This window comes from Cicer arietinum, chromosome 3, assembly GCF_000331145.2.
Source record: "Cicer arietinum cultivar CDC Frontier isolate Library 1 chromosome 3, Cicar.CDCFrontier_v2.0, whole genome shotgun sequence".
Taxonomy (NCBI): Eukaryota; Viridiplantae; Streptophyta; class Magnoliopsida; order Fabales; family Fabaceae; genus Cicer; species Cicer arietinum.
This window is the reverse complement of record NC_021162.2, coordinates 50,450,156-50,470,340: the sequence shown is the minus strand read 5'-3', so window position 1 is coordinate 50,470,340 and position 20,185 is coordinate 50,450,156. Positions and strand designations below refer to the sequence as shown.

Below are 20,185 nucleotides of genomic sequence, written 5' to 3'. Positions count from 1 at the left end.
ATTTTATATTTTATTTCTCTAAATCTTTGAATGCTTATCATTTTTATAATCAATTTAGACTTTTGAATTCCAAAATCGGGCTTGTATTGAAGAAATAACATCAAAAACAAATTTCCAAGTGAAATTTTAGATTAAGCAATTGCAAATGAAGAAGATGAAATGCAGTCTTCTTTTAAAGATAAAGTGGTAAAATAAAATGGAAAAGAAACAAACAAAGATGAGTTAGATTGAGAAGATGAAGAAGGCGCCACAATCAAAGATGATTGATAAGTCAATATGGAATCGCAACAATGGTAAGGAATTCATTGATAAGATTCAAGCAAGTTCTAATCCAAGAACTCAAAGAGGAAACACCTCTGATCATAGCATTTGGGCACATGTTTTTAGCTTTTTAGTTTGGTATTTTATAAGCTCTTTATAGTTTAGATTAATATTTTTAGCTTGTTTCTAAACTTTGGGTCGAATTTGAATTATAATTTTATTATTTGTATTTTGATTTTATTATTTGTATTTTGACTATTTCTCGCTATGCAGGTCATACATTGAGCTATGGATATCGGATTGACGCATATGAGCAGGCGTTGGAAAGATAAAAATTTGAGCTACAACTTTTGTGTTGGAAGAAAAGACCAGTTCTGAACTTTACTGGGCCTAATTTTCAGATTTCGTAATTTGGACTTTTGTAATAGTTTTAATTAGCGGGTCACTTGTTTTTAAACCCTAAACCCTAAAGCCAAATATCAAGTACTATATATTGGCAATTTTGTTTCTTTTCTAAAAAGGATGGAAAAATGAGGATTCAAATTGCTACAGGAAATAAACAGTTTTATTTTAATTTCATGGAAGGCTAATTTTATAAGATTAATCCACGAGTTCAGAGTTTCATCAACACCTTGAGATTCAGGTTACACTGTCAATTTCAATTCATGATTCTATTCTTTTATTTGATTATATTGATATTTTGGTTGCTTAAATTGAATTTCAATAGGATTGATTAAATTTATTTGACAGAATTTGATTTCGGTTTTTAATTTAACAAAATTATAATTTTGCGACGCTTGATCGTAAATTGTAATATTTTGATGATTGTGATGCTTATTTCAATCAAAGAAACCAAATTAACATAGGATTGATTACGCTTGTTTGATCAATTCTATAGTCAAATAAGAATAGAATCACAAATTAGAAATTAAACTCATTGGTAGATTCTGTGATAGGTCTGAAACCTGAATAAGTGGATTAATCGTTTTGCTCACCTGTTAAATAAAAAATCTAAAAAACCCTTTTTTAATTTTAATTTTCAATTCGGTTATTATTATTATATCAGAAATCCTTGTGAAACGATTCGAGTTATTACCTCTATTTATATTTTATCAATTGTATTTGACCCGTGTGCGACAACGAATCAAATTGGCGTCATTGTCGGGGACTCTCTGATAATAATATTAGCCCTATTTCCAGGCGACTGTATTGGATTGCTCCGAAATTTCGCCAGAAAATCAGAAGAAAAAAATCAAGGAAATTGTTGCCTTTATTTGATTTTTAGAAATTTTTGGTGGTAGTTTTATAGTTTTTGGATTTTATTTGATAGGATTTTTGATTTTCCACTTCCATTTTAGCATTCGAGACATTGTTGGAATTTTTAGAATTGTTATTTTGCATTGCATTGTTATGATGTTGCATGACTAGGGCTAGTTATGTGAATCTTCATTCTCTTGAACCTGAAATAGATAAGACAATTCATTTACGTCGTAGACTTAATAGAGCTGCTAGTGTTAATGATTTAGAGTCAGATACTAAAATTGACAACTTGTTGCAAAATATGGTTGATGCGAATAATAGAACCTTAAGACAACTTGTTGCACCTAATGTCAATTATAATGCATTATGTATCACATATCCTGAAGTTACTATACCATTTGAACTTAAATCTGGTTTAACACACTTTCTTCCAAATTTTAATGGTCTTGCAGCTGAGGATCCCCACAAACACTTGAAGAAATTACATATTGTGTGTTCTACCATGAAGCCTCAATGAGTCACATACGACCATATTAAGCTGAGAGCCTTCCCAGGTTCACTCCAAGATGCTACCAAGGACTGGTTATACTACCTTCAACCAGGTTCTGTTACAAGTTGGAATGATCTCAAGATATTGTTACTAGAAAAATTCTTCCCTGCCTCAAGAGCTACTTCAATCAAAAAAGAAATATGTGGCATCAGGCAGTTTGACAGGGAATCATTACATGAGTATTGGGAGAGATTCAAGAAATTAGTGTCAAGCTGTTCTCATCACCAGATTTCTGAACAATTGCTCATTCAATATTTTTATGAAGGCTTGCTACATATGGATAGAAGCATTTTGAATGCTGCTAGTGGAGGAGTACTTCTCGATAAGACCCCAGAAGCGGCAAGGGCTTTGATTGAGAACATGTCCATTAATTCTCAACAGTTTACAACTACAAGCAATTCAACAATATTGACAATGGGTGTGAATGAAGTTCAAGCTTCTTCCCACAAGAATTTAGAAGGAAAACTTGATGAGCTTACATCTTTAGTAAAAAAATTGACAATAGGTAAAACCCAAGCGGTGGTATGTGGTATTTGCACTTCTCTAGAGCATCATTCAGATTCATGTCCTACATTGCAAGAAGATCCAATTGCTGATGCTCCTCAAGCATATGCAGCAAATATATACAATCCTCAAGCCAAATATGATCTATCATCTAACAGGTACAATCCTGGTTGGAAAAACCATCCCAACTTGAGATAGGAGAATTCATCTGCACAACAGCAACCTAGGCAGCAGCAGCATCAAAATATTCCTCAACAGCAGAACAATGCACCTTCATTAGAGGACCTCGTTAAACAAATGGGTGTCCAGAATCTCCAATTTCAACAAAGAACATATTCCACCATTCAAAATTTGGAAACAAAGATTGGTCAGCTAGCCACTTCAATCAATCAATTGCAGACTTAGGGGTCAAACCAATTGTCTGCATAGTTAGTAGTAAATCCAAATGCTCCCAATGTTAGTTCAATTACATTGAGGTCTGGGAAAGGTTTTGAAATACCAAAGGTACCTGAAACTGTAGTGAAAAATAACGAGGTTGTTGAGGATACTTTGATATCTAAAATTGTTGATGTTGAGTAAAATATACCACTTCCTTTTCCTCAAAGGGCGGTGAAGACTAAAAAAATGGACGAGGCAGATAGAGACAACGAGATCCTGGATACATTTAGGAAGGTGGAAGTGAACATTCCCCTCCTTGAAGCAATTAAACAGATTCCAAGATATGCAAATTTTTTAAAAGATTTGTGCACACACAAGAGAAGATTAAAAGGTAATGAAAGAGTAAACATGGGGGTAAATATTTCAGCCCTCATTCAGCCTATGCCTCATAAATGCAAAGATCCAGAAACTTTTTCCATTCCATGTACCATAGGCAATAGTCAATTTGAAAAGATATGTTAGATTTAGGAGCTTCCATTAATGTTATGCCTACATCTATTTTTAACTCTCTTGCTCTTGGACCTTTACAGAGTACACGTGTTACCATTCAATTGACAAACAAGAGCAATGCTCGTCCCGCTGGACTTGTGAAGGATGTACTTGTTTGAGTTAATGAATTGATATTTCCTGCAGATTTTTACATTCTGGACATGAAGGGAGAGAATAAGTCCAATAGGGCGCCTATCATCTTAGGCAGACCATTCTTGAAAACTGCTAGAACAAAAATTGATGTGCATGCTGGAACTCTATCCATGGAATTTGGTGATAGCATTGTAAAATTTAACATCTTTGATGCTATGAAACACCCCGTGGAAGAGCATTGTATTTTTCAAATTGAATTGCTTGATGATTTGGTTGATGACACTTATACTTGTGAATTCTGTACAGATACTCAATTGTGCTTTGTGTGTGCTGAGATCGAAGCTGTCTTGCAAGTTAATCATTGTGTTGATATCGATATTTCTACTAACATAATTGATTTTGCAAGACTTAGCTTCGGCCACTGGTGTTGTACCTTCCATTGAACAACCACCGACTATAGAGCTTAAACCACTTCCTGAATATTTGAAATATGGTTATTTAGAAGGAAGTGGCAAGTTACCTGTGATTATTTCAGCCAAACTTGAAGATGAACAGGAAGAGAAGCTGTTGCAGATTTTGAGAAAACACAGGAAGGCAATCGGATGGACCTTGGCTGATATTCTTGGTATTAGTCCATCCATGTGTAAGCATAGGATACTACTAGAGGACGGGGTAAAACCAGTCAGACAGCCTCAAAGGCGACTTAACCCATTAATTCTGGATGTCGTAAAAAAGGAAGTGATCGAGCTCTTGCAAGCAGACATTATATACCCCATATCTGATTGTCAATGGGTGAGTCTGGTGCAGGTAGTCCCAAAGAAAATTGGACTCACAGTGGTTAAAAATGAAAATAATAAACTTATTCCCACACGAGTGCAGAACAACTGGAGGGTATGCATCGATTACAGGAGACTAAACCAGGTAACTAGAAAATATCATTTTCCTTTACCATTCATTGATCAGATGCTTGACTGGTTGGCTGGTAAGTCGCATTATTGTTTTCTTGATGGTTTTTATGGTTATTTTCATATCCATATTGCACTAGAGGACTAAGAAAAGACTACGTTCACCTGTCCTTTTGGCACATTTGCCTACAGGAGGATGCCTTTTGGCCTATGCAATGCTCCTGGCACTTTCCAACGTTGCATGATTAGTATTTTCTCTGACTTGATAGAAAATTGTATTGAAGTTTTCATGGATGATTTTATTGTGTATGGTTCCTCATTTGATGCATGCTTGAACAATTTAGATAGAGTTTTGCATAGATATATTAAAACTAACCTTGTGATGAATTACGAAAAATGTCATTTTATGGTTGAACAAGGCATAGTTTTGGGACATGTGATCTCTAAAAATGGGATTGAAGTGGATCCTGCCAAAATTGATGTGATTTCTAATTTGTCTTACCCATCTTGCATCCGCGAGATTCGTTCTTTTCTTTGCCATGCAGGTTTTTACAGGCGATTTATCAAGGATTTCAGCAAGATATCTCTTCCACTGTCAAATTTGCTGCAAAAAGATGCCAGTTTCACCTTCGATGACAAATGCAAGAAGGCGTTTGATTTCTTAAAGGCAACACTAACCTCTACTCCCATAATTCAGCCACCCAATTGGACCATCCCTTTTGAAATTATGTGTGATGCATCTAACTATGACGTGGGAGCAATCCTGGTACAAAGGGTTGGTAAGGCTGCCCATGTTATTTATTATTCTTCTAGGACTTTAGATTCTGCACATGCTAATTATATTACCACTGAAAAGGAACTTTTAGTTATTGTTTTTGCACTTGATAAGTTTGGATCATATTTGTTAGGTTCGAAGGTAGTTGTTTTTACTGACCATGCAGCTTTGAAGTTCTTGTTGAAGAAACCAAAAGCAAAACCGAGATTGATCCGGTGGATGTTGTTACTCCAAGAATTTGATTTAGAGATTAAAGATAAAAGTGGAGCTGAAAATTTGGTGGCAGATCATTTGAGCAGAATAGAAATGGATGAGGACCCCATCCCCATTCAAGATGACTTCCCTGATGAGCAACTGCTACAGTTGCGTGAGGTAACTCATTGGTTTGCTGATTTAGTTAACTATCTAGTTGTTGGAGTCTTTCCCGCAGATGCATCCCGAACACAAATAAACAAACTTAAAAGTGATTCCAAATACTATGTGTGGATGATCCATATATGTGGAAGTTCTGTAGGGACCAGGTGATTAGGCGATGTGTTTCCCACGATGAGGCTCAATCCATTCTTCAATTTTGTCATGCCTCTCAAATTGGAGGACATTTTGGTCATCAACGGACAGCAAGAAAAATCTTAAACTCGGGTTTCTTTTGGCCCACTTTGTTTAAAGATGCTTTTGAGACTTACAAAACTTATGAACAATGTCAAATAGCAGGAACAACAATCACTCTTAGGAGTGAGATGCCTCAGCAACCTATGCTTTTCTGTGAAGTATTTGATGTGTGGGGAATTGACTTTATGGGCATTTTTCCTGTATCTTTTGGTTATGTCTATATTTTACTAGCTGTTGTTTATGTTTCGAAGTGGGTGGAAGCAATACTCACTAGGACTAATGATTCTAAAGTTGTTGCAGGTTTTATCAGATCAAATATTTTTTGCAGGTTTGGAATACCCCGAGCCATCATAAGTGATCAAGGCACTCATTTTTGCAACCGCAGCATGGACGCTTTGCTTCGGAAGTATGGGGTTGTGCACAGAGTTTCTACACCTTATCACCCCCAGACTAATGGGCAAGCTAAAGTCTCAAATAGGGAAATCAAACAGATCTTAGAAAAGGTGGTGCAGCCAAACAGGAAAGACTGGAGCCACCGACTTGAAGAAGCTCTTTGAGCTCATAGAACATCCTACAAAACACCAATAGGAATGTCCCCTTATCAACTTGTATTTGTGTAAATAAAAAGTGAAAACACTGAGAAAATGTTCAAAGTAAATGGACAACGCCTCAAGCTATTCCATGAGAGCTATGTGCTTGAAGATGCTACCATAGAAGAACTCTCCTTGGAAAAGCTCACCTACACTGAAGTTTAAACAGGGAGCTCCCTTTCCTTACTCTTATTTTATACTTGTTACTTTTATTGAGGACAATGTATAATTTAAGTGTGGGGTATTATTTAGGATTTTATTTGTTATATTTCAAAAAAAAATAAAAATAAAAACAATAAAAAATAAATAAAAATGGACATTGCATTGCATGCTTTTTCATCAGATTATATGGTTGTAAATGTTGAGAGTTTGTTTGGACTGGCGTGATTGGATAGTATTTTTGCATTCTTGGTAAAATAAATTGGATTAAAATGCTAAATCGTGTATCATTTGTGATAAGTCATTAACCTTTGTGAGATTTTTTAGCCTTATTATGAATGAAATACATTTTTTCCATCTTTTTTTCTTGTGTATTATCTCACTCATGATTGCTAGTTGCGCTAGAATTTGACTTGACTTGACTCTTGTCCGCATGCATATATTGAAATGATCTAGGCATTTGGTTTTGATTAAGCTACTAGCCAAATAAGTCTACCCTACAATTATCCATTTGTTTAAGCCCATTTGAGCCTAATTACCTCATTTTTTGTTATATAGCTCATTACATGCCTAAAAGTGAAATACAATGAATTGACCCAATCTTTAGGGATAAAGGAGTCTTTCATTACATAAGTGTAGGGGTGTTCAACTTGTTTGTTTAAATTTGATGGTTATGAAATATATATATATATATATATATATGAGGAAAAATGGTTGTGTTGTGAGCAAAGAGAGTGTAACAATAAAAGTCAATGATGTTTTGTTGAGTTACTTCTTAATGTTGTTTTTCTTTCTTAATCATTACTCCTTTATCCTCTTTGATTTTCAGCCCTAGTCTCCTTAGGATTATCTCACCCTTACCTTGGCCACGTTACAACCTAAATAAATACCTTTTGATCATTATATACATGTGTTTCAAATATAGATTATAGAAGCTTGTCAAGCCTATGGTAGTGCTAGCTTTCATGATTTGCTTTGAATGTAAACAATAGCCCAAACACTTTGAGAGAATTTTATATCTTGGGAGGACTCTATCACTTATGATGCATTCTTTAGTTAACTTATTCTCTTGTTTGCCTTGGTTGTGATAACAAAACTATTCACTATTGCCTTAAGCTAGAAATATTTTTTCTCTCACCACTTTGCATTCATAAAAATATTTGGAATCACATGCATTGTTTTGCTCGGAGTGCAAAAGTTTAAGTGTGGGAGAATTTGATCATAGCATTTGGCCACATGTTTTTAGCTTTTTAGTTTGGTATTTTAAAAACTCTTTATAGCTTAGATTAATATTTTTAGCTTGTTTCTAAATTTTGGGTCGAATTTGAATTATAATTTTATTATTTGCATTTTAATTTTATTATTTGTATTTTGACTCTTTCTCGCTATGTAGGTCATAACTTGAGCTCTGGATATTGGATTGGTGCATATGAGTAGACGTTGGAAAGATAAAAATCTGAGCTACAACTTTTGTGTCGGAAGAAAAGACCAATTTCAAACTTTACTGGGCTTAAATTGAAGATTTCGTAATCTGGACTTTTGTAATAATTTTAATTAGCGGGTCACTTGTTTTTAAACCCTAAAGCCCAATATCAAGTACTATGTATTGGCAGTTTTGTTTCTTTTCTAAAAAGGATGAAAAAATGAGGATTCAAATTGCTACAAAAAATAAACAGTTTTATTTTAATTTCTTGGAAGGCTAATTTTATAAGATTAATTCACGAGTTCAGATTTTTATCAACACCTTGAGATTCAAGTTACACTGTCAATTTCGATTAGTGATTCTATTCTTGTTTATTTGATTATATTGATATTTTAATTGCTTAAATTGAATTTCAATAGGATTGATTAAATTTATTCGACAGAATTTGGTTTCGGTTTCTAATTTAACAAAATTATAAGTTTACGACGCTTGATCGTTAATTGTAATATTTTGATGATTGTGATCCTTAATCCAATCAAAGAAACCAAATTCACATATGATTGATTACACTTGTTTGATCAATTCTATAATCAAATAAGAATAGAATCACAAATTATAAATTAAACTCATTGATAGAATCTGTGATAGGTCTGAAACTCGAATAAGTGGATTAATCGTTTTGCTCACCTGTTAAAATCAAAAATCTAAAAAACCCTTTTTAAATTCAATTTTCAAATCGATTATTATTATTATTATATCAGAAATTCTTCCGAAACGGTTCGAGTTATTACCTCTATTTACATTTTATCAATTGTATTTGACCCGTGTGCGACAGCGGATCAACCTCTCAATCACAAAGAAATTCTAATTCTTTTCAAAATTATCCAAAATGAGACATTTACAAGGTATTTAAAAAAGAATTTACCTTATAACTAAAATGGGTCTAAATTCAATTCTCTATACCCATATTGGACTTATACCATTTAACTAAAATTATTATAATTCAAATTAAACACAAATAAAACTAAAAACAATTATGAAGTCTTGACTTAAAATATTCTGTTTTTCCTTCTAATTACCTCATTTTAGGTCATCATCACTTCGTTAGTAGCTCTTCTAACTGTGACTTCAGCTTAGTTAACTCTTTTGGCACTATGCGAAAAAAACGCATTTTACAGCGCTTTTTTTAAGCTATTTACAGCGCTTTTTCAAAAAAAATAAGCGTTGTAGTATCTAGCGCTGTAAAAAGATACAACAACGCTTTTTAAAATGAAAAAGCATTATAAAATATTTACACAATCAGTTAACAACATATTCATATACATATTCACATATTGACAACAACACAGAACTATATACATATTCATATAACTACATATTCACAACTTTACAAATGTGCCCTATTCATATACATATAACTATCAGAACTACACAGAACTTAGCTACCATATATTCATATAACTATCCCTTGCAGCATGTCATTTCCCAGCAAATCAAATAATTTTCATTTCAATCACATACTGACACTAGTCTTCCTTTATTTCAATTAGATCTTTTTCAGAGTATGTTGGACTGGAATTGTCAAAGTACTGTGCGATATAAAAATTGAACATAAATAAGTTAGAATCAAATATATACATAGTTTATATATGAAAATCAAATAATGAAAATACCGTACGGTTCTTGGGGTTATAGTTTGATTCATATCAACAATCTCTTTCATGAATTGCAGTATATAATACCCACAGTCGATGTTGTTAGTTTGACGAGGGCACTATAAAATAAAACATATAAGTCAATAAATATTTGTGCATTGATTGTAAATGAAATTTTAAAGGCATATATTTCAAACCTTTATTGGAATCCATGTGATGTTCTTTGACTTTTGCTTCGACACTGTAGCACCTCTTTGAGCTCGAAAAACTTGTAAAGCATTATCGAATAAATAAATGTGATTATTATAGCATTAACAAACACATTATTTATATATATATGTAAGAAATAAACGAATATTACTTACATGTCAAACATAGTCGTTATATCGGAGTGATTGTTGTAATCGTCGTGCAAGGGATCTAAATAGTATATAACTTCAGATGTCGCATGGATTGCAAATAGCACCCAATGTGCCCTACAACAACAAAAATTTGGTTTGCAATTTTGTTTATACACCTAATAAATTAAGATCTCATAAATAAAAAAATATATAAATAAAGAATATATAATTACGTACCCTGAATTATATGGTGCAAGGAACAACTTATCCTTCTCTTTATTTCTTAATAGGATATCTACAACGTATTTCTTTACATTCACTGGATCGAGTTTAAACATCGAAAGCTTATGCGGAGACAAGAATGAAAATCTATTTGACAATCTGCGCGTGCACACCAACTTCTCATACAAAAACCTTCAATGAAAATTTTAAATTAAATTAATTATCAATAAATTAAATTAATTACCAATAAATGCAATTAAAAGTAATTTTTACCTAATGTATAAGTTGATGACAGTAGCACTCAGCTCCTTATGGTTGAGAAGTTCGTATATGTGCTCCTTTCAAGTAGTTCTTCATACTCATCTCCGAATATAGCTTTATCCATGCTTATGATGCGTGAATCGTTGTTGCTGCATTTTTACCTTTATGTCAAGACACGACCCATATCGAGCAAGGCATGGATGACTTATTTTAGGAGCAGGAGCAGCAACTGATTTTCCTCGATCCAGTTTTTGAGCAGCAACTTTGGCAGCTTTATTTCCCCGATCCAATTTTTGAGCTGCAACTTTGTCGGCTTTATTTTTACCACGAACATCCAGTTGTGGTGCGGCAGCTGGTTTATTCTGGCAGCTGGTTTGCTGTGCAGGTGGTTTATTAGATTGAATCTGAAAAAATGAGGTTAATTAGTTTTTTAGTGTATTGAATCTGAAAAAATAACAAACCTTACAGAATAAATGTGACAAACCTTTTCTAGCGATGTGACTGACTCGTTTCTAGGAATCTTCTTATCATTCCCTTTATACTTTTTCTGAATCTAAATAAATGTAAAATTAAAGTTAACAGCGGAAAAAAATCAGCAATTAAATATAATCAATCATAATTATATATCGTGCAATTAAATATACATATAAATTAAACAAACATTTCAATTAATTAAACATACCTTATTAAGGGCAACAAGATGTGTGGGCCATGCCACGTAACTACCAATTGCTTCGCCCAAATAATTCATACATGCATCGTCATCTGGTATAGGCAACGATGCATTTGGTTCCAAAGCAATAACTGGTGATACTTTGACATGGCCCGTAGGGATCGGTGTGTTGTGCAATAATTCTCCCAAAGTATTGTACAATGTTCCTTTTCCGACCTTGCGATGAGTAAGGGAGGATAAGTACAACACGCAAGGAGTGACACCCTAAATCAATGGTTAATACATAAGTATGTGAAACAATTAGGTTGAATGAATTTCTTATTTTATTAAGTAATTAATTTCACCGGGAAGACTTTTGAGACCAATGTTGCAACTCGCGTTTTCACTCTCCATTTGTATTTCATATTGGAGCTGAGCCGGAAGTTGCTTGTCTTTATTCGTCTTCACCAAGAGTGTCACTTGCTCTGTTAGGAATTTGAGCTTCTCTAATACATCCTCATTAGATGGATTTTGGAGCTTCTCTTGTGAAAAATAGCTTTTAGGAGTTACGCCAAATCATTTCCCCCTCACGCGACCGGAATATTCAGGAACATTAAACACTTTACCGAGAATGTCCCTGCAACTAGCTTTGTTGTCCGCTTGATTTTCTGAACTTTGTTCAAGATTCTCCTAAAATACACGTAGGATTAAAAAGATAAGTTCAATATCATTTTTAAAATACAATATTAGAAAAAATAAAGTGATAATATACTTACACAAAGTTCTATTACTTTTTGAACATTTTCGTTAACAAGCACTCCATCTTTATTTACACGAGCTTCCTTCCACAAGATATAACGACCCAACGGTTGATCGGATTGGGTGTCTTGTAGCTACTCGTTAAGATCATAAACAAAATATTAGTTAGAAACTATAGTTTATAATGTACCACATTATATAAAAGTGATGTTTAATTACTTACAAGTTTTTGCTCTAGACGTGCATATCCCATACGAGATTTTTTGTATGGGTACGTCAGATTTTTTTCCCTCTCGTGATTTGCCTTACTTATATTCTATATAAAAAAAATAACAATCGTGTAAAAATTTAAAATACGCTATGAATATGAATAATAAAACACAAATGCTAATAAATTAATCACTTACCACAAACGCGGGGTCTGAACGTTTTGCTACAAATGCGCTCCATTCTTCATTTGATATATAATGTTTATATATTTTTGGAGCTTCAGCATTCATATTTCCTTCACGATCTTTTAGATAGCAATTTGAGAGGTGACATCTAAAACCCCGGTGTATTTTCCCGGCAACTCTCAACACATAAGCCTTTCTCACCTCGTCAACAGCAAAAGCAGTATGTAAACGAAATAAAGATATAGTTTGAGTAAAGTATTTCAATGGAAAAAATAATAAGTAACAAAAAAGTGGATCAAAAAAGTTACTTGTATATCAGCCCACAGTATATCTTTCGCATCCTTCAACCCCTTATCTCTCCAATCGTCAATTTTGATGGGGATATTCTGACGAACAACAGCCTCAATATAACTTACAAACATGGAACTGTTGGGGTCAATTGGTTGACCACTCTCATTCCATCCAACCTAATAAACTCATATAGTAAGTATATGCTTTCAAAAAAGATAAAAAAATAAACAGCAAACAGAGTATATTATACCTCAAATTTTATGCCACTACTCCCTGCTTTTATGACATTTTGCATGATTGTTGCACCATGTTTGACTTCATTTTCATAAGTCTTGGGGTTGACAACTTCCCCATTTTGACGATCTAAATCCTTGTTGGTATCCATTTATCTACAACAAGTTCAATATGCAGTTTAGTATAACTTCAACAAGTTCAACATGCAGTAGTCTAAGTACGTAGCAGTATAAGTTCAACATGCATTTTAGTAACAAAAAAAAATTAATAAATACAATGCCTGAAAAACAGAAGAACAGTAGGGTTACGACGCAGAAATACGAGCAAAGAAGAACAACGCAGAAATACGAACGCTTCGTAGGAGAGTAGGGTTCGTAGAAACGAGCATATGAAGTTTACGTAATGGAGAGTAGGGTTCGCAGAAAAAGATGGTTCGTAATGGAGAATGAAGAGGAAACAAGTGTACGAAGTTTACGTAATAAGGGTTAGTAACAATGCAATATTGTTCGTAGGGTTCGCAATGAGAAGGAGAATGAAGAGGAGGAGGAAACAAGCGTATATGAAGTTTATGTAATGAAGAGGAAATTGAAGCGGTTACTGTTATATATAAAACCCTACTACAACATTTTTTTTAAAAACGCTATAAAAGACCTCCTTATTTTATTTTTTTTAAAGCCTTTTACAACGCTTTTCCACAAAGCACTTTAAAAGGCTTTTTGTGTTTATTATGTGCAAGCAACATTTTACAGGGCTTTTCCACATAGCGCTTTAAAAGGCTTCTTTGTTTTATTATGTGCAAGCGTTATGTGACCCTTTTACATGTTATATATAAAACCCTACTACAGTGTTTTTTTACAAAAGCGCTGTAAAATACATTCTTATTTTATTTTTTAAAAAGCTTATTACAGCGTTTTTCCACAAAGCGCTTTAAAAAGCTTCTTTGTTTTATTATGTGCAAGCGCTATGTGACCCTTTTACATGTTATTTATAAAACCCTACTACAACGCTTTTTTAAAAAAGCGTTGTAAAAGACCTCCTTATTTTATTTTTTAAAAAGCTTTTTACAGCGCTTTTCCACAAAGCGCTTTAAAAGGCTTCTTTGTTTTATTATGTGCAAGTGATATGTGACCCTTTTACATGTTATATATAAAACCCTACTACAGCGCTTTTTTAAAAAAGCGTTGTAAAAGACCTTCTTATTTTATTTTTAAAAAAGTTTTTTTATTATGTGCAAGCGCTATGTGACCTCCTTATTTTTTTTAAGGCTTTTTATAGCGCTTTTTATATTCTTTTTAGTTTTTGTTAAATTAATTTTTGTAAATTACAATATAATTAGTTAAATACCTATATATATAATTAGTAAAATACCTATATTTGGATTATTTTTTTTCCAAATAATTATTTAACTACCTATATATATCAAGGCTAAATTACATGATCAGATCATATTGGGATGATCAGTTAAAGTTCAAGAAAAATTTCCAGTACTCAAACAAAGCTTTTTCAAGTTCAATATAAGCAGAAAATCAGTTCTGGCAGGTCAAACACTTAAATTACATGAACTTAGTATAAAATGTACACTAAGATCAAGCTAAATATAAGCAGAAAATAAGTATAAACAGAAAATCAAATACAATTCAAGCTAAATACTAAAATGTTCAATTCTGACAGATCAAACAATTAAATTACATGAACTCAGTTCAAATTACATGGCTTATATAAAACAATTAAACACATTAAGATGCCTTTCCTTTTTTCCTGGTGGGATTCACATTTGTTTGTCCATTAATGATACGAAACGATGGATTAATCCAAATTCCCTCATCATGATCATCTCTAAGATATAAACCATCATCAGTTGAATCAATTTCATGTGGTTGTGATGTTGCAAATAAAAGATCATTACCAACATCTTCATCATTATTGTTATCATCACTTATTTTATTGGTCGATAAGACAAGATACCATTTATCATCAGCAGGATCAGTGACATAAAACACTTGTTGAGCTTGTGACGCTAAAATAAAAGGCTCATCTTTGTATCCCACCTTATTAAAATCGACAAGCAAGAACCCTGACTCATCAATTCGAACGCCATTTTTATTATCGACCCACTTGCAACCAAATATGGGCACACGAAACATTGTGTAGTCTAACTCCCATATCGCTCGATAAGCCCAAAATATGATAGATTTGCATATATTGGGTTTTTGTCTTTTGCACTTGAGACATGCATCGCTTCAGCTACGAGAGTGACTCTGCTATTTTGCATAGTGGTTCGATCATCTTGTTCTTTGATATAAAATGTGTAGCCATTAATTACATAACCGATGTACAAAAAGACATGTAAACTCGGACCATTTGCTAGCCATCTCAATCTCTGTGAAATTGATGTGGGGTCTATATCAAACTTTGACTTTATGTGATTATTTAACCATGTTATAAAACTTTGATTGTGCTCTCGATTTATCCAATTTTGATTCCTATTCATGTTCAAACTAGATAACTGATCCATGTGTATTGTAACATACGGTTGAACCTCATCATCATTGTGCAGAACATACAATTGTATCTGCTCTCATTCTGTCCTTGATATAGTCATTAGTCTATTTCCAATTATCCCTTCTCCTGATATTCGTCTCGAATGACAAGACATGGGAAGCCCTATGGATTCAACATTGGACAGATATTCAGTACAAAATTCAGCAGCTTCTTCGACAATGTACCGTTCAGCAAAACAACCTTCTGGTCGACTTCTACTTTTTACGTACCCTTTTAATATTTTCATATATCGTTCTATCGGATACATCCATCTCATATAAGCTGGCCCACAAAGTTGTGTCTCCTTAACCAGATGAACAGTAAGGTGAACCATTATATCAAAAAACGATGGTGGGAAATACATTTCAAGCTCACACAAAGTAACAACAATTTCCCTCTGCAATGTCGGTAATTTCTGAGGATCGATCACTTTACTACAAATTTCCCTGAACAAGAAACATAATTTAGTTATGGCTCGTCGAACTTTTTCAGGTAAAATGGAAGGTATACCTATTGGTAGCAAATGCTCCATTAGAATATGACAATCATGGGTCTTCAAACCTTTTAACTTGAGGTCTTTCATACAAACTAAATTTTTAATGTTTGAAGAGTATCCTTCTGGAACTTTAACTTCGTGTAGAAATTTACATAAAACAATTTTTTCCTTTCTAGATAGAGTATGAGCGGCTGGAGGTAGATATGTGCGATTTCCTTTCTTTACTGGAGCCAGTTCATTTCTTATTCCCATATCGACCAAGTCCAATCTTGCATTGACGCCATCTTTAGACTTTCCTGGAACATTGAGTAACGTACCAATAACACTTTCAAATACATTTTTTTCAATATGCATCACATCGAGGAAATGTCTTACATACAATGACTTCCAATATGGCAATTCAAAGAAAATTGACTTTTTCTTCCACCCAGTTTTCACCAGCTCTCCCGCAAAAGGTTTGCCAAATTTATTGGTCAAACCTTGTACTTTTTCAAGTATTTGATATCCAGTCGGTGCTAAAGGAGCTTTACCTTCCTCTGATTTTCCATTGAATGCATTTCTCCACCCACGATACTGATGACTATAAGGTAAAAATCTACGATGTCCAAGAAACACATTCTTCTTACAATGTTTCAACCGCATCCAATTTGTACTCTCTTCACATATAGGACATGCACACTGACCTTTAATGCTATATCCTGATAAATTACCATATGCTGGAAAATCATTAATTGTGCCGAACAACATAGCCCTCAAATTGAAACACTATTTCCTATACCCATCATAAACTTCCACACCTGTCTCCCACAGAATTTTTAAATCTTCAATTAAAGGAGTCAAGTATACGTCGATATCATTCCTCTAATTTTCCATTGAATGCATTTCTCCATCCACGATACTGATGACTATATGGTAAAAATCTACGATGTCCAAGAAATACATTCTTCTTACAATGTTTCAACCGCATCCAATTTGTACTCTCTTCACATATAGGACATGCACACTGACCTTTAATGCTATATCCTAATAAATTACCATATGCTGGAAAATCATTAATTGTGCCGAACAACATAGCCCTCAAATTGAAACACTATTTCCTATACCCATCATAAACTTCCACACCTGTCTCCCACATAATTTTTAAATTAATTGTGTCGAACAACATAGTCCTCAAATTGAAACATTCTTTCTTATACCCGTCATAAACTTCCACACTTGTCTCCCACATATTTTTTAAATCTTCAATTAAAGGAGTCAAGTATATGTCGATATCATTCCCCGGCCTTTTGGGTCCAGAAATTAACAGAGACACCATCATAAACTTATGCTTCATACATAACCATGGAGGTAGGTTATAAATCAACAAAATCACAGGTCACGTGCTGTGTGAGATGCTTTGAAGACCATGTGGATTCATTCCATCAGTAGAAAGTGCAAGTCGTAGATTTCTTGACTCTATCCCAAATTCAGGATACTCGTGATCAATTTTTGCCCATTGTGGAGAATCTGCAGGGTGTCGAAACTTTCCATCTCTAATTCTTTCATTTGCATGCCATGTCAACTGTTTTGAATCTTCTTCACTGCGATACATGCGCCTAAATCTTGGTATTATAGGAAAATACCACACGACTTTTGCTGGAGTAAATTATTTCTTCTTATACCGAGAGACATTGCATTTCGGGCACGCCTTTAGTAATTCATATTCGTTTCGAAATAAAATGCAATCGTTAGGACACACATGAATCCTTTCGTAACTTATGCTAATAGAGCACAAAATTCGTTTAGCCTCGTAGGTTCGACTGGGAAGTTCATTATCATCTGGAAACATATCTTTTAAGAGTGTTAATAATTTTGTGAAGCTTTTATCAGCCCATCCATTACTCGCTTTTAAGTTGTACAACTTTAATATCGCCGACAGTCTTGTGAATTTAGTACAACCATTATATAATTCTTTCTCTGCATCACTCAACAAACTTTCAAACATTTTAGGACAATCTCGAAGATCTTCTTCAACTGCTTTTGCAATCTCATCAACTCGGTCCGGCTCATATGTATCTGTATCGAAATCAGTTGAAGCATATGTAGAACTATTCTCAAAATTAATGTTTCCTTTTTTTTCTCACCATGTCTTATCCAACATGTATAGCTTTGATCAATTCCATGCCATACTAAATGTCCTTCCAATTCATCTGTTGTAACGCGTTTTCCAAAACAACATTTTAAACAAGGACAAACGACTCTATTTGGATCTTTTGCATTCTTCACTGCAAACTCAACAAACTCCTTCACTCCATTTTCATACTCTTTTGACAATCGATTGGAAAACATCTATTTCCGGTCCATATTATATGACCTATATAAATGCAGTTACACAAATAATAAGCTATTGATAACATTATACCAATATATAGTACACATATCTAATATTGGAAAATGGAAACCAAGGTCCAAGTCTGATTTCAAAACAGAACAAATCAACAAATTTCAAAAAAGAATAGATTTTATATGATTTATTATGTAACAATTTATTAGTTTTAGTGACAACAACAAATTAATAAATACAGTACCTGAGACAACGTATCCAATTTTTTATAAAGGAGGAGCAGTAGATGGCCGCACAGTACGTAGAGGAGAGGAGGGTTCCCAGAGTAGAGGAGATGAGGGTTCGTAAATTTGTTTTAAATTTGTTTTTATTTATTTAAAGTAAATGATTTTTATTTAAAGGGAATGATTTTACAGCGCTTGTGTAATAAGCGCTCTAATAGGTCTTTTAATTATGTGAAAGCGCAAGGCTTTTACAGCGCTTTCACAAAAAAAACGCTTTAAAAGCCATGTAACATAAGGTGGGAGCACTACATTTTACAGCGCTTGTGTTTAAAGCGCTCAAAAAGCATTGTAAACTAGATTATGGCCCGCGCGCTGCGCGAATATTAATTAATTAATTTTATAAATAATATTTTATGTATTATAAATATAGTTATCTTGTAATATTACTTTATTGATTTGTAATAATTGAATATGATTAGGAAAATTAAAATGGGGGAAAATCATGTTTATCACACTTGTGTTCGTATAAAATACAAACCCAAAAATAAGATGTAAAAATTTATAAATATCATTTACTATTTAATATTTTTATTTTAAAAAAATGTTAATGTTGAATTATATTGTAGTGTAGTCTAAATTTATTTATTTTATTATTATGATATTTTAATTGTGAGCATGAGAAGTTGTTGTAAAAAAAATTATTGAATATATTTCATCAAAAGTTTGTAAAAAAAAAAAAGTTGTTGTGGCATCGGAGTCTATTTTAAATATATATAATAGATGATAGATTTTAATAATTAGAAGTAACTTTTTTAATAATTTTTCAGATATTCGTATTTTATGATTATTTTTAATAAATTTATGTATTTTCTGTCAAATAGAATATACATTTTTAGTTTATAAAATGTTACTTAAAAAAATAGATTGACATTAATGAGTAATTTAATTTTTAACGTATAAAATCATTACTCACCATAAGTGAAATAATATAATTGTTCATAAAGAAAGATTAAATAAAGAACATTTATGTCGATATTTATGAGTGATTAGGTTGTTTTTTTTATTGAATTTAATAACTAATAATATAAATTATTACCATTGGTAAATGATTAATAATATTATAAAATAATATTATAAAATAGTTTATAAATTTATTATAAAATAACTTATAAAATAATTTGATAATAATATAAATTATAAATTATAAAATAGTTTTAATATTATGATATTTTAATTGCGAGCATGAGAAGTTGTTGTAGAAAAAAATTATTGAATATATTTCATCAAAAGTTTGTAAAAAAAAAATAAGTTGTTGTGACATCGGGAGTCTATTTTATTTAAAATTTCAACAATGATATCATTTTTTATACAAAAATTCAAAAAAAAAAATCAATCAAAATTCATAAAATTAATTATATTCTTCAATATAATACAAATTCGTAACGCAAATCTTCAAATAAACTCATATTTTCATACTTTATTTGATATTTTTAGGAATAAAGGACTAAATCGGGAAGAAAAAAAAAAGATAAAGGACTAAAACGTTACCTGAAATTAAGTTAAGTGACCACATATGTAATTTAGTCATTTATAAAATATAAATTTATTATAAATAATTGTAAAATAATTTTATAAGTTTTATAAGTAATATTTTATGTATTATAAATATAGTTATCTTATAATGTTACTTTATTGATTTGTAATAATTGAATATGATTAGGAAAATTAAAATGAG

The 20,185-nt window shown here is 32.5% G+C and overlaps 1 pseudogene; it reads left to right on the top strand.

Annotated features, from left to right (window-relative positions):
• Positions 1-235: 235 nt before the first annotated feature.
• Positions 236-4,302, top strand: LOC140919799 (uncharacterized; annotated as a pseudogene).
• Positions 4,303-20,185: the final 15,883 nt, after the last annotated feature.